Raw genomic sequence first — 12,898 nt, 5'->3', positions numbered from 1 at the left:
TTACTTTTAAAGAAAAAATTATCTTGTGGTTATACCTGTTGTAGCCGCCTGTTTTTCAAAATAGCGGCATAGATGAAATTCGAAAATTACCTTTTTCGAATTACTAAATTAATAACAGTACCTACCTACTGCCAAATTTTCTATAAAATTTTATGAACAATTATATCATCATTTATCATCTTTTTTATTGATTATCAACCCTCTCGGCTCCCTGATGAGCTCGAGTCTTCTCTCAGAGTGAGAGGGGTTAGTCTAATAGTCCATCTCGCAAACATTTATATACGGAATCCTAAACTTACAATTAATTTCGTTAATAAAACTCAACTGGTGGCACGAAATATCAGCAATGATAAATTTCATAATGGCCGTTATCTCTCGTTCAGGCAAATGTCTCGATCTTTCGTTTTTTGTGCCTCACCATTGTCGTGTCTGAACTTAAGATGTACTTATTTGTTTATTACGTAATAATATTGTTTATTTATTAATTAGTTATATTTCCGTCCTTCGATAGCTGAGTTTTTTTCCGTATATCCAAGTATCTTCCTCACAAACCGGCAGTAGATTTACTGCCTTACTACTCGTACAAACAAATAGATTATTCTATTTAATTATTTTTTCATTCTTTACAAATTAGCCCTTGACCACAATCTCACCTGATGGTAAGTGATAATGCAATCTAATATGAAAGCAAGCTATCTTGTTAGGAGTAGGATGAAAATCCACACCCGTTTCGGTTTATACACGACATCGTACCGGAAAGCTAAATCTTGGTACGGCTTAGCGATACGTCTTTGGCGGTAGGGTGGTAACTAGCCACGGCTGAAGCCTCCCACCAGCCAGACCTGGACTAATTGGAAATGGAATGTTAAAACTCAATCAGTCCAGCCGGGGATCGAAGCCATGTAAGCAAAGTAGACTAAGTTTACAAACACTTTGGGGACGTCAAATTTGTTTGTTTGTGGCTCTACTTATGGTTTTTAACCGGCAAGTAGTCAGCAAAATTATGAGATCAGAATTATGACATCTCAATGCAAACTTAATTATTTGATTTGATATTCTCTCTGGCGCAGTTCGTATAGAGACCTATGTCTTCCTGTGCCGCTTAGAATTCATCCCACTACTACCTCTAAAATAAACTTGTACCTCTCCAAAGTTCGATATCATCGTGAAAAATTTTCTGGGTTTTGCCACACATCGCAGGGTATACTGGAGATATTTAATTTCTTAAATTTAAGAAATTAAATATTACGTATCTCAAACGGTGAAGAAAAAACATCGTGAGAAAACCTGAATACCTGAGAATTTTCTTAGTTCTCTGCATGTGTGAAGTGCGCCAATCCGAATTGGGCTAGCGTGGTGGACTATTGGCCTAACCCCTCTCATTCTGAGAGGAGACTCGAGCTCAGCAGTGAGCCGAATATGGGTTGATAATGATGGTGATGATGACTGGAGATATTGTGATGTGTGGCATTAGGTACTTGTACCGAATCGTAAATCTATGGGCATAATATTGAAATAAATGATTTTTTCTTTATTTCAAAAAAGTAATGCAATTTTACAGTTTATGTCATACTCGTTTAACCATCGTATATTGTGTGCAGAAGAAAGCAGAGTGGTTTTCATTAATATTTCTCACTAATAATTATTAAATTAAGGTTGAAAGCGAAACATCGTGAGGAAACCTGCATACCTGAGAATTTTCTTAATCTTCTACGTGTGTGCTAAACCGCATTGGGTCAGCCTGGTGGACTATTGACCTAACGCCTCTCATTCTGAGAGGAGACTCTTGCTCAGCAGTGAGCCGAATATGGGTCGATAATGAATGTTATTAATTTGATAGGTATTCCGTATACCTACCTATCTAGTTGCGGGTCACAAGTTTACAAATAAACATATTACGTAATAGCGGACCAACTTTACTAATGTTTGGGTAGCATTCTTTATTTACTATACTTTTATCTGTGAGATAAGAATTTAAATATAACGTCGTTCTTTTGCATCATGTTATCTTGAGAGGTATTGATATTCTATTTTTGGAAGCCGATTAGGCTATGGTTGTAGTGATAGTGTGTACCTACATACGCATGTTTTAAAGTTATTAATTATTATCTGCCTGTTAGTAGTTAGTGATTTTTATAATCAATGGGTTTTGATGTCACACGTTTTTACCACTCTAAACGAATACTAAAATCTTAACAAATTTATTTATTTTTATTTATTATACCACAGAGAGTTCCATACCCTAGCCATGTTAATAATTAGTATTTTTAATATTATAAATGCGAAAGTGTGTGTGTTTGTTTGTCCGTCTTTCACGGCTAAACTCAGCGACGAATTGACGTGATTTTTTAAGTGGAGATAGTTGAAAGGATGGAAAGTGACATACTTTATGTCTTTTTTTGACCCCCCACTTTCCTAAAATGGGGGGTCGAAGTTTGTATGGGGCATTCCGCAATTTCCAAGGCAGAAATCTAATAATTGGTATGCAGACTGTTTGTGACTAACAAAAAAACTGTGCATCATTTTTTTTTGAAAATCCGCCCGCAAACCTTTAAAAGTGGTAGAGAAATTTTATGTGGGACTTTTCGCAGTTTTCAAGGTAGGAAGCTAAAAATCGTTACACAGAGGTAGAGTAGACGTAGGGTAGTTAGAGATAGGGGTACGGGTAAGATAGAGTAGGATACGTTATCAACCCATATACAGCTCACTGCTGAGCTCGAGTCTCCTCTCAGAATGAGAGGGGTTAGGCCAATAGTCCACCACGCTGGCCCAATGCGGATTGGTAGACTTCACACACGCAGAGAATTAAGAAATTCTCTGGTGCGCAGGTTTCCTCATGATGTTTTCCTTCACCGTTTGAGACACGTGATATTTAATTTCTTAAAATGCACACAACTGAAAAGTTGGAGGTGCATGCCCCGTACCGGATTCGAACCCACACCCTCCGGAATCGGAGGCAGAGGTCATATCCACTGGGCTATCACGACTCAGAGTAGTAGTAGTAGAGTAGGATAGGATAGCGAAAAAGCGTACATTAGTCAATACAAAGCTTGACTTGGTCCGCTAGTAAGAAATGAAGAAGCAAAACGCTTCATCGGAGTTCTAAGGATTTATTAGTTATGGTTATGTTGTGCGGCAATTGCTTTGTCTTACACGCGCTCTCGGCAGAAGACAATAAAATAATGTTATTGTTGACATTTGTCCAAGCGATCATCACGCGATGTTGGCTATCGCTACTTATCGCCGACTCATCACTATTCCCCGATTAGATATCATAGAATAGGCACTATTCCAATCTCTTACAATAATAACTACTTTATTCGGTGACGTCAAGTTCAAGTTGTATAACACCGCTTGTGAGCCACTCAGGCGCGGGTAGGAAAAAAAATCATCATCATCATCATCATATCAGCCGATGGACGTCCACTGCAGGACATAGGCCTTTTGTAAGGACTTCCAAACATCACGATACTGAGCCACCTGCATCCAGCGAATCCCTGCGACTCGCTTGATGTCGTCAGTCCACCTGGTAGGGGGTCGGCCAACACTGCGTTTACTAGTGCGGGGTCGCCATTCTAGCACTTTGGGACCCCAACGTCCATCGGCTCTTCGAACTATGTGCCCCGCCCATTGCCACTTCAGCTTCGCAACTCGTTGAGCTATGTCGGTGACTTTGGTTCTTCTGCGTATCTCCTCATTTCTGATTCGATCACGAAGAAATACTCCTAACATAGCTCGTTCCATCGCCCGCTGTGTGACACTGAGCCTTCTTATGAGGCCCATAGTTAGTGACCAAGTTGCCAGTGATGACCTATGGTTCCGAGACTTGGTCACTAACTATGGAAAAAAAATACCAAAACAGATTTTTTTAAGTATTAATAAGTTAGTTGTTAAAAATCACTAGCCGTTAAGTCTAACTAAATTACTAAAGCCTTTAATCTATATCTATATCTATACTAATATTATAAAGAGGTAAAGTTTGTAAGTTTGTAAGTTTGTCACATTTTTTAAATGGGGTAATCTTCGGAACTACTGGTCCGATTTCAAAAATTCTTTCACCAGTAGAATGCTACATTATCGGGGAGTGCTATAGGCTATATTTTATATTAGTATGATATATATTCGCCGAGTTAACACAGTTTTTGTCATACAGGTCGGACTGAAAATCCTCTTAAGCAGACTTATTCGCATGCGCTGCCTTAACCATCGTGTAAAATTGAAATTAATGTATGGAGGTTTTATGTATCTTTAGAAGTTCTACAAAAAAATCCGCGACACCATGTATCTATCTTCTATATATTAGCAGATATAGTACCTTTTGTGTTTTAAAAATTATTAATTTTATATACTTAGGTTTGCGTCATTATTTATCCTACTTAACTTAAATCCTTATCAAAATAAATTATTTAATAATCACAAGGATATTATGGAGATAAGATTTGCTCTTTATAGTATGTTAATTAGTTAAATAGTTTCGGAGATAATACAAAATTTCTAAAAGACGCGGAAGTTCCGCTACATGATGCCCCGCGCTTTCAATTACGTAGTTCCCGTTCCTGTGTGAATATGGGAATTAAACATAGCTTATGACACTCGCAAATAACATAGCTTTCTATTGGTAAAACAATCTTTCAAATCGGTCCAGTAGATCTGAAGATTATAATTTTAGCATAGAAGTCACTATTTTCCTTTGTCATCGCACCACGCTCATAGGGCTGAACCGATTTTGCTAAGGGTAGGGGTAAGGTGGGGAAGGTATAGGGTAGGGTAGGGTAGGGTACAGGTAGGGTAGGGGTTGTGTAAGGGTAGGGTAGGGGTAAAGGTAGGGTAGGTGTAGGGTGGGGTAGGGCAGGGTAGGGGATTTATGCCTAGGTAAGGGGTAGGGTAGGGGTAGGGCCTACCCCTGTCCTAGGGGTAGGGAAAGGGAAGATTACGGGTAGGGTACGGGTAGGGTAGGGGTAGGAGATTGATACTGAAGCCTATTTTCTATTTTTTGTCTGTCTGTTTGCCTTTTTTTTTTTGACCGGGCATCACGCTGAAACTACAGAATGAATTCAAATGACACTTAAGACGATTTGAGACCATAATACGTAGAAGGATAATAGGATGTTTTTGTCGCGAAAACAAAATCAGAAATGGGTGAAGTAGGGGTAGAAAGTTTGTACGGAAAGTCCTTGATTTTTCTAGGTACATTTGTAAATGTAAAATGATAAGTGGACTATTTATTAGGTATAAGTTATAAAACTTGCAAAATATAATGTGAAATAGGGGTTGAAAGTTGACATCGATTTTTACGCGGACGAAGTCGCGGGCGTCCGCTAGTACCTTTATATAATGTTGGTTTTCAAATAAATTAGGGTCAGCGCCAACCGCAGTAATCACCACGTTATCTCATGGCGCAAGACTCTTTCACGTTTGAAACAAAAGACTTCAACGTGTGCTCCGATTGTCAGCACGTGATAATGACAGCCGTTTTTTTTACAATGACAAGGTAGCCCTTGACTACGATCTCACTTAATATTAAGAGCGATGTAGTATTAATGATGGATTCGGGCTTAATTTGGGTAATTGGAAGAGGTACTAGCAGTGGCGTAGCGTGCTGCAGTGTGTCAAAATGCCCTGTAACAAAATTAATAAGTCCCCAAGTGAAGGAAAAATTGTCACAAAACAAATAAAAATGCTTTCTTAAAATAAATATGACAGTGAATATGGTGTTTCCAACTTTTGGGTGCAAGCTTAGAACCCGGGGAAAAAAAGATTGGGTTTATTTTTTGCTTTTGTCATTTCTTAAGATTCACCAGGTTCAGTGATATTCTGAACTAGATACACTTATTTTGCTTAAACATGTAAGGGGCCCTGTAGTCGGGGGGCCCGTATCAATGACACGGCTGAAACGGCGGTAGTTACGCCCTTGGGTACAAGGAAGCCATACGACTGACGGTTTCTACGTGGTGTCGTACCGGAACCCTAAATTGCTTGGCGGTAAGTCTTATAGGATAGGAGAGAGAGATTGACTCGTGTTAACTTAATATTATTGAAAATTTTGTGAAACAAATGTTGTAATATGTCCGTATATATTGAAATCATTGGTATCTTAATATGACGGAGAGAAGGTAGTTCGAAACGTCCGGATGGAATGATTTGAGAGTGTTAGTACTTGATTGGCCATACCGACATAGTCGATATGGCCAATCAAGTTGGTGTTAAAGGAAATTTGATCTCATCTCATCGACCTTTGAAAAAAAAAACGAAAATATTATGGGAGATGATTGACGATAAAATAACAATGAATGTTAAAAAAATCCCATTTCGTTGCTTTCCAATGTCAGGAATTGTCTCCAATCAAAACTGAAGACATGAGACGGGCATGGTGACATTATCGTTGTTGACTACGGAAACCATAAAATGTCAATCCACCCCTCGTTTTGCGTCACACACGAGTACAAGCGGCGCACGTGGAAGGGTGTGTCACATTGACCCGTGCTTTCACAATAATTTCACAATGGGCGCACTCAGCGCGCAATAAACATAAAACAATATCACTTGACGTAATGTTATTTACGATCTATAAAGGTAACGACAGACTGATCCCAATTATTCATCAGCTGTAAACTGATCCTGTAAATTCGCGGAAAATGAAATTGAATAATTACAGTTTTTTTTTTCAACGATTCCATATACTAGGTAAATAGGTGTTTTTATATAAACTTGATTTGTGAAAGTCAAACAGAGTCAATTGACTTTGTTTTTTGAAAAACATCTAGTTAACAAATAATCTCTTAGGTACCTATTAGATACAGTTGTACTCGTGGGTATACTGTCTAATTAAAAAGCTGAATAGTTAAGAAAATAATGCAGTGACTGAATTTCAAGGCATATTTTCTACTACCTAAGACAAATGTGGTACCGTAATTTGTAAATGAGATAGAATCAGTATCAGTATCAGTCTGTCTCTACCTTAACGTAGGTAGTGATTGTATAACGATAGCCTGCGCAATAACGGCCTGACGTTTCACAGTAGGTATTGTTTTGCGCAGTTCAGCGGAAAACTGTTCGCTATCAGCCCTGCCCAACGGTTACACTAGTAGACACGAGTAGGTATACCTACTCGAAACTTATACGTAAAACGACCGCTTTGGCGCAGTTGGTAATCCATCGGTTTATCAAAAAGATTCTTGGGTTCGATTACCAGATTTATTTCACCTGTTTTTGAAAACAAAGACAACTTGATATACATAAATATGACATGTTAAGAGACTTACCAAATTTATATTTTCTAAAATTCAAAATTTATTTTTTCAAGTACTTTACAAGCAGTTCCGAAACCTATAGATACTCTACACTTCACTTCTAAAATAAGTGAGATCTGCTTTTTCACTACATAGTTTAAAACAAAGTCACTTTTTCTGTCCCTATGTATGCTTAAATCTTTAAAACTACGGAAGATTGAAGAGGAAGGTTTATATGTATAACATCCATGGGATTTGTGAAATTTTGTGGGACGAAGTCGCGTTCGTCCGCTAGTATAATATAAAAATCTCGTATCACGATGTATGTTCGGAATAAACTCTCGAACTACTGAACCGATCATCTGTAGTTTAGCAACCTAAAAGAAATGCTGAATTAGTTACTACTCAAACGAGGTAAATTCGGAACTTACTGCTGAAGCAAAAAAAGTAAAACTTTTAGGGAAGGGCGGAATAGATCGGGAAATTTCGTGCGAGAGTCTTATTCTATAAATATGAAAGTTTAAGGGTTTTTCGCGCAGACGAACACACGTCTGCTAGTTGTTTATTATTCATAGATTTTTTTAAGAAAATAATATTTAGCTATCCAGATCGAACTCCTTCCAAATTATCGTGATGCCATCATCACTTTTCATCACTTATCACCAGGTGGTATCGCCTGCCCCTTCAGTGGGTAAATTATTAAACATGCCGGAAACTTCTGTAAAGCCTAGTTCGGACTACTTTAGCATTTTAGTCGAGTAGTAGACTACTTGCTACTGCCCAAAAATCGTTCGTACTCGACTAAAATACTAAAGTAGTCCGAACTTGGCATAAGAGAACAAAATACACGTGTCAAGCACTTCTAATGTAGGTAATGTACTTTGTAAAATAGGTTTCACATCAAGTACCTACATTACAACTCGGAGAAATGCGCGCATGTAACGCATATTTATTGTGTTGTTTAGTAAATGAATGAAGCTACGTAGCAAAACAAACATTATCTGCACTGTTTACAGTCAATTATTTACATTTACAAGCCATTATGCGACGATAACCATCTAGAATCTTAATGGAACATCTTCTTGTAGTAGGTATGATAAAGTTATTACTAATAGTTAACCTCGCTATGTAAAGAATAACAATTTTCAAATGAGGTCGTGTTACTTTAAAAATAATTTTCAGCTATATGTTTAAAGCTGTAGAGTTGTAATTTGATTGTAAGTAGCTCTTGTGTAAGTTTTCAGATAAACTGGAACGAATCCGATGTATTCTGGAAAGTTCAGTATTCTTATGAAGGCTTCCTCACGATGTATTCCATCACCGTTTGAGACACGTGATATTTTATTAAACTGCACGTAATTGAAAAATTGGAAGTACATGTCCCGGACTGGATTAACGATAGAGGAGGAGTTTTTAAGAAATCACGTGTCTCAAACGGTGAAGGAAAAACATCGAGAGGAAACCTGCATACCTGAGAATTTGCTTAATTATCTACGTGTGTGAAGTCTGCCAATCCGCATTGAGCGAGCGTGGTGGACTATTAACCTCAATTATATCATTCTGAGAGAAGACTCGTGCTCAAAAATGAGCCAAAAATGGGTTGTTAATGATGATCAAACTCTACCACTACTACTACTACTGAGATTTATTGTCTCTCAGAAAACCAAGCTTTCTAGAACACAAACGTACGAGTATATCTCATTCAGTACAGTTTATCTGAAAACGTACGCTCTCCGAAACTAAATTCAATTTTGAACATAAACCGCACTAGATAAGGTTGTTAATCGTTTGTAAAGTAAAAGAGGCCTTATTTTAAAAATGATAATAGAACGATAATTGGTTCAAACCACCTAAAAATTCACGTACATAAAGGTTATCTGTAGAGATAGGAATGAACATTTTAATATGACTATTTTACACGCTGTTTTAAAATTGATCAATATTGTTTTGTGGATGACTGATAATTCCTCTTTGTCCTCTTCTGTAGTAAATAATAATTAACTTTTAGCTAGCCTAAATAATAATTAATTTTTAGCTAGCTTAAATAACAATTAATTTTTAGCTAGCCTATATAATAATTAATTTTAGGTAGGTAGTCCAAATAACAATTAATTTTTAGCTAGTGTAAAAAATAATTAGTTTTTAGCTAGTGTGGGTGCAGTGGGCGACTGGCTTTACGTGAACATACCTTAAATGATAACTTAGATAACGTATTAGTTATTTCAGATTAGATATCTATAGATGTAAGACTTGTATATTTTATTTGACTCTGAAACTATTGGACCGATTAAAAAAAATCTTTTACTAATGGAAAGCTGCATTAGAAGCGAGAGTAACATATGCTTTATTTTATCTCCGTACTAGCGGATGGATATGCGACTTCGTCCGCGTGGAATTTAGTTTTTACAAATCCCTCGGGAACCATGGATTTTTCCGGGATAAAAAGTAGGTATGTGTTAATCCACAGTAAAATCTATTCCAAATTTCAGCCAAATCGCTTCAGTAGTAGAGGCGTTGAAGAGTAACAAACATCCAAACAAACATCCAATCATCCATACAAACTTTCGCGTTTAGAATATTGGTAGGATTCATGCAAGAAAAGAAACGTGCCACAAAAGAAAAGAAAATGGAAAGAAAACATTTTGTATTTAAGTACTTTTTTTTATTTTCAAATATTCCAGCATTTTTAGCTTTTTCCTTCTCCCACAAAGGGTAAAGGGTGCAAAATTATGACATTCAGGTGACGCGCACTAAAAGTTTTGCTAAAAGTGTTATCCGAACACTTTAATTACCTTTATAGAGCGGGGCATTTAGAAGTCTTTGTAAAACCGGCTGGGATAGTTGAGCGGTTAAGTATGAAATGTACCTACTTACAGCGTCTATGTTTTCTTTTCTGCCAAATCATATTTACTGCTCCTTTGTGTACCTATCTAAAATGAAACCTTTTTTTATCGATATGAATGAACGTAAAATCGTTACGTTTGCAAATTTTCCCACTGAACTATTTAGCCATTGCTTAACTAGTAAAAACCGGTATAAATGCGCTCTAATGACGTCAGAGGCCAATAAAACTCTTTCACGCAAATGACCTTGCAACCTTGCGTGCGGTCATGTCGAGAATCGCCTTCAATCGATTAGGTTCATTGCACACTGTCGACTGATGTTAAAGATCACTGATCGAAGATGTTACTTTACCAGAGACAATCCTACTAATATTATGAACGCGACTTACGTAAAAGTTTGTATGAATGTTTGTTTGGACGTATTTTTAGATGTTTGTTACTCTTTAAGGCCGCAACTAACTGAACCGATTTGGCTGAAATTTAAAACTAAGAAAAACAATACCCGGGATTTAATTAATAAATAGGGAAATAAATAAACATATAGGCCTTTTATCCCGAAAAATCTATGTTTTTTGCAAGATTTGCGAATAACTTAATTCCACGTGGACGAAGTCGCGGGCGTCCACTAGTTCTCTATAAACGACAAAAAAGCTTGGATATGAAAATTACTACATTACTATTAGTGATTCGTAAACAAGAAAAATCTTAGCTGAGTTTGTTGTGGGCTTTAAACTCTTTTAGTAAGAACTTCGAATCTCAACTGTCTTGTGCCGCTATTCCGGTGCGGGGTCACCATTCCAGCAACTATCGACCCCAACGTCCATCGGCCCTGTGAAAAAAAAAAAAACTATGTGCCCCGTCCATTGCCTTTGCGACTCGTTGAGCTATGTCGGTACATACGAGTAGCTAGTAGCTACAATAACAGTTATTGCAGCTAAATCCATGACTGTGATTTTAAAGATTTTAATATTATAAAGAGGTATCGCTTGTAAGGTTGTAGGACTTATAGTGATCTACTGAACCGATTTTGAAAAGTCTTTTACAAATATATAGCCACGTTGTTTGTGAGTGTCATAGGCTAAATCTTTAACCCCGTTTTCCCACGGAAACGTGAAATATGCGGGTAAAACCATAGGGTAGGTCTATGCATATCTATGGATAGATAATAAATACCGCAGCCCGCAGTGTATAGTGCTCGCCACGCATCTTTATGTTTGTGAAGTTAGCTGCGGAATGAGTATAGATGCGCGGTCGCGTCTAGTCGGCTCCCCGCTCGCGTCGTTTGTACCGTTATTGATTCATGCGCAGTCATTTGTTGCTAACTTCACAAACACAATATCTCGTGGCGGGCACTGTACCGATGTGTGCTCCCCTTTACATTCATACAATTCCAGAGGTCGGCGACCGGTGCGATGTTGTATGCGATTGTTGTATCAATATTCGCGATAGCTGCGTACGCCAGTGTAAATAACCATGTTATTATATCTATCTTTTATCATTGTTTCAAAACATAAATCACAATTTTATATACACTCAAGTTATCATTGACTACTCGTAGAAGACCCCCGGGTATCACCTGCGTAGTTCTCCTGCTCCTGTGGAAATACGGGGATAATACATAGTAAACTGAAAGTCTGCTTTGACAGACATAACTCATTTATTATATCTATTTTGGCTGGTGGGAGGCTTCGGCCGTGGCTAGTTACCACCCTACCGGCAAAGACGTACCGCCAAGCGATTTAGCGTTCCGGTACGATGTCGTGTAGAAACCGAAAGGAGGGTAGATTTTCATCCTCCTCCTAACAAGTTAGCCCGCTTCCATCTTAGACTGCATCTACATTTACCATCAGGTGAGATTGTAGTCAAGGGCCAACTTGTCAAGAATAAAAAAAAAATCTATCTTTTATTATTATTTGAAAACATAAATCACTATTTTTTCTCGATTTATCATTAACTATCGAACCCTTCGCGTTTTCACCTGCGAAGTTTCTGCTCCCGTAGAAATACAGGGATAACACTTTGTAGGTACTCGTATACTGAGAGCCGAAAGAGAAAGCTGAAAATATATCAGCCCATGTTCCTACCATAGGTCCAGAACAGATCGACCTTGGCTAGTTCTACGTCTTACGTAGTTACAGTACCTATACACTAGTATACTGTACTTAGGTACACTACTCTAGGAAGAGTGAGGATCCTGAGATATGAATGAAATGAAATCAAAATACACTTTATTCTACACCACAAAGAAACATACAATACATAAAAAATATTTAAAAAAAATATTTTGATATACAGGTTTTTTCAAACTTAATTCAGGGTCCTCAGCAGTATTTTAAAGAAACTTCTCATCATCATTACCATCATTATTATCATAAGCAACCCATTTTGGCTCACTGTTGAGCACGAGTCTCCTCTCAGAATGAGAAGGGTTATGCCAATAGATAACCAAACCTACCCTACGCCCTCCAAATCGAAGGCAGACGTCATATCCACTGGGCTATAACGGCTCGCAAGAGATTTATTATTTACTAGCGGACGCCCGCGACTTCGTCCGCGTGAAAGTCGATGTAAACTTTCAACTACCTCTATCCTACCTCTACCCTACCCCTACCCTACCCTACCCCTACCCCTACCCTAGAAACCGCCTATAAACATAAGAGTAGACAAATATAATTAGAAAGCATCGAACTGCTAAGCTATCGGGAGTTACACGTGTTATTGTGAGTCAACCATAAATGATAGATATATATATGCTGTTGTGTTTTTTTTATATTTTTAAGGAGAACATTTCCGTGATACATGATTTCTATGTAGCCTTAACCATTA

This window comes from Bicyclus anynana, chromosome 10 (assembly GCF_947172395.1).
Source record: "Bicyclus anynana chromosome 10, ilBicAnyn1.1, whole genome shotgun sequence".
Lineage (NCBI taxonomy): Eukaryota > Metazoa > Arthropoda > Insecta > Lepidoptera > Nymphalidae > Bicyclus > Bicyclus anynana.
Note: the sequence above shows the minus strand (reverse complement) of the source record.